Source organism: Neolamprologus brichardi, chromosome 23 (genome assembly GCF_056152115.1).
Source record: "Neolamprologus brichardi isolate AB-2024 chromosome 23, ASM5615211v1, whole genome shotgun sequence".
Taxonomy (NCBI): domain Eukaryota; kingdom Metazoa; phylum Chordata; class Actinopteri; order Cichliformes; family Cichlidae; genus Neolamprologus; species Neolamprologus brichardi.
Genome location: NC_142125.1, coordinates 29,062,550 through 29,067,078, shown reverse-complemented (window position 1 = coordinate 29,067,078; position 4,529 = coordinate 29,062,550).

Below are 4,529 nucleotides of genomic sequence, written 5' to 3'. Positions count from 1 at the left end.
CCCTAACCCTAACCCTAACCCTATCCATAACCCTAACCCTAACCCTAACCCTAACCCTATCCATAACCCTAACCCTAACCCTAACCCTTACCCATCCCTAACCCTAACCCTAAACCATAAACCCTAACCCTATCCATAACCCTAACCCTAACCCTAACCCATCCCTAACCCTAACCCTAAACCATAAACCCTAACCCTATCCATAACCCTAACCCTAACCCTAACCCTTACCCATCCCTAACCCTAACCCTAAACCATAAACCCTAACCCTATCCATAACCCTAACCCTAACCCTAACCCATCCCTAACCCTAACCCTAAACCATAAACCCTAACCCTATCCATAACCCTAACCCTAACCCTAACCCAAAGATGGCAGCTTCCTCCTGCGTATAGTTACAACTCTAAGCAACTGTCCTACGGAGGAAAGACTCATTGCCCACCACTCAAACAGTCGACACTAATAAAAAGTTTGTTTTGGATGATTTTTGTCCATTTCATCCCTAACCCTAACCCTAAACCATAAACCCTAACCCTATCCATAACCCTAACCCTAACCCTAACCCTAACCCTAACCCATCCCTAACCCTAACCCTAACCCTATCCATAACCCTAACCCTAACCCTAACCCTATCCATAACCCTAACCCTAACCCTAACCCTTACCCATCCCTAACCCTAACCCTAAACCATAAACCCTAACCCTATCCATAACCCTAACCCTAACCCTAACCCTAACCCATCCCTAACCCTAACCCTAACCCATAAACCCTAACCCTATCCATAACCCTAACCCTAACCCTAACCCAAAGATGGCAGCTTCCTCCTGCGTATAGTTACAACTCTAAGCAACTGTCCTACGGAGGAAAGACTCACTGCTCACCATTCAAACAGTCGAGACTAATAAAAAGTTTGTTTTGGATGATTTTTGTCCATTTCATCCCTAACCCTAACCCTAAACCATAAACCCTAACCCTATCCATAACCCTAACCCTAACCCTAACCCATCCCTAACCCTAACCCTAACCCTATCCATAACCCTAACCCTAACCCTAACCCTAACCCTATCCATAACCCTAACCCTATTCCTAACCCTAACCCATCCCTAACCCTAAACTTAAACCATAAACCCTAACCCTATCCATAACCCTAACCCTAACCCAAAGATGGCAGCTTCCTCCTGCGTATAGTTACAACTCTAAGCAACTGTCTTACGGAGGAAAGACTCACTGCTCACCACTCAAACAGTCGACACTAATAAAAAGTTTGTTTTGAATGATTTTTGTCCATTTCATCCCTAACCCTAACCCTAACCCATAAACCCTAACCCTATCCATAACCCTAACCCTAACCCTAACCCAAAGATGGCAGCTTCCTCCTGCGTATAGTTACAACTCTAAGCAACTGTCCTACGGAGGAAAGACTAACTGCTCACCACTCAAGAAGTCGACACTAATAAAAAGTTTGTTTTGGATGATTTTTGTCCATTTCATCCCTAACCCTAACCCTAAACCATAAACCCTAACCCTATCCATAACCCTAACCCTAACCCTAACCCTAACCCATCCCTAACCCTAACCCTAACCCTATCCATAACCCTAACCCTAACCCTAACCCTAACCCTATCCATAACCCTAACCCTAACCCTAACCCTTACCCATCCCTAACCCTAACCCTAAACCATAAACCCTAACCCTATCCATAACCCTAACCCTAACCCTAACCCATCCCTAACCCTAACCCTAAACCATAAACCCTAACCCTATCCATAACCCTAACCCTAACCCTAACCCAAAGATGGCAGCTTCCTCCTGCGTATAGTTACAACTCTAAGCAACTGTCCTACGGAGGAAAGACTCATTGCCCACCACTCAAACAGTCGACACTAATAAAAAGTTTGTTTTGGATGATTTTTGTCCATTTCATCCCTAACCCTAACCCTAAACCATAAACCCTAACCCTATCCATAACCCTAACCCTAACCCTAACCCATCCCTAACCCTAACCCTAACCCTATCCATAACCCTAACCCTAACCCTAACCCTATCTATAACCCTAACCCTAACCCTAACCCTTACCCATCCCTAACCCTAACCCTAAACCATAAACCCTAACCCTATCCATAACCCTAACCCTAACCCTAACCCTAACCCTAACCCATCCCTAACCCTAACCCTAACCCATAAACCCTAACCCTATCCATAACCCTAACCCTAACCCTAACCCAAAGATGGCAGCTTCCTCCTGCGTATAGTTACAACTCTAAGCAACTGTCCTACGGAGGAAAGACTCACTGCTCACCATTCAAACAGTCGAGACTATTAAAAAGTTTGTTTTGGATGATTTTTGTCCATTTCATCCCTAACCCTAACCCTAAACCATAAACCCTAACCCTATCCATAACCCTAACCCTAACCCTAACCCATCCCTAACCCTAACCCTAACCCTATCCATAACCCTAACCCTAACCCTAACCCTATCCATAACCCTAACCCTAACCCTAACCCATCCCTAACCCTAACCTTAAACCATAAACCCTAACCCTATCCATAACCCTAACCCTAACCCAAAGATGGCAGCTTCCTCCTGCGTATAGTTACAACTCTAAGCAACTGTCCTACGGAGGAAAGACTCACTGCTCACCACTCAAACAGTCGAAACTAATAAAAAGTTTGTTTTGAATGATTTTTGTCCATTTCATCCCTAACCCTAACCCTAAACCATAAACCCTAACCCTATCAATAACCCTAACCCTAACCCTAACCCTATCCATAACCCTAACCCTAACCCTAACCCAAAGATGGCAGCTTCCTCCTGCGTATAGTTACAACTCTAAGCAACTGTCCTACGGAGGAAAGACTCAGTGCTCACCACTCAAACAGTCGACACTAAAAAAAAGTTTGTTTTGGATGAATTTTGTCCATTTCATCCCTAACCCTAACCCTAAACCATAAACCCTAACCCTATCCATAACCCTAACCCTAACCCTAACCCATCCCTAACCCTAACCCTAACCCTAACCCTATCCATAACCCTAACCCTAACCCTAACCCTAACCCTATCCATAACCCTAACCCTAACCCTAACCCTTACCCATCCCTAACCCTAACCCTAAACCATAAACCCTAACCCTAACCATAACCCTAACCCTAACCCTAACCCATCCCTAACCCTAACCCTAAACCATAAACCCTAACCCTATCCATAACCCTAACCCTAACCCTAACCCAAAGATGGCAGCTTCCTCCTGCGTATAGTTACAACTCTAAGCAACTGTCCTACGGAGGAAAGACTCACTGCTCACCACTCAAACAGTCGACACTAATAAAAAGTTTGTTTTGGATGATTTTTGTCCATTTCATCCCTAACCCTAACCCTAAACCATAAACCCTAACCCTATCCATAACCCTAACCCTAACCCTAACCCTAACCCATCCCTAACCCTAAACTTAAACCATAAACCCTAACCCTATCCATAACCCTAACCCTAACCCTAACCCAAAGATGGCAGCTTCCTCCTGCGTATAGTTACAACTCTAAGCAACTGTCCTACGGAGGAAAGACTCACTGCTCACCACTCAAACAGTCGACACTAATAAAAAGTTTGTTTTGAATGATTTTTGTCCATTTCATCCCTAACCCTAACCCTAAACCATAAACCCTAACCCTATCAATAACCCTAACCCTAACCCTAACCTTAACCCTATCCATAACCCTAACCCTAACCCTAACCCAAAGATGGCAGCTTCCTCATGCGTATAGTTACAACTCTAAGCAACTGTCCTACGGAGGAAAGACTCACTGCTCACCACTCAAACAGTCGACACTAATAAAAAGTTTGTTTTGGATGATTTTTGTCCATTTCATCCCTAACCCTAACCCTAAACCATAAACCCTAACCCTATCCATAACCCTAACCCTAACCCTAACCCATCCCTAACCCTAACCCTAACCCTAACCCTATCCATAACCCTAACCCTAACCCTAACCCTATCCATAACCCTAACCCTAACCCTAACCCTATCCATAACCCTAACCCTAACCCTAACCCAAAGATGGCAGCTTCCTCCTGCGTATAGTTACAACTCTAAGCAACTGTCCTACGGAGGAAAGACTCACTGCTCACCACTCAAACAGTCGACACTAAAAAAAAGTTTGTTTTGGATGAATTTTGTCCATTTCATCCCTAACCCTAACCCTAAACCATAAACCCTAACCCTATCCATAACCCTAACCCTAACCCTAACCCTAACCCATCCCTAACCCTAACCCTAACCCTAACCCTATCCATAACCCTAACCCTAACCCTAACCCTAACCCTATCCATAACCCTAACCCTAACCCTAACCCTTACCCATCCCTAACCCTAACCCTAAACCATAAACCCTAACCCTAACCATAACCCTAACCCTAACCCATCCCTAACCCTAACCCTAAACCATAAACCCTAACCCTAACCATAACCCTAACCCTAACCCTAACCCATCCCTAACCCTAACCCTAAACCATAAACCCTAACCCTATCCATAAC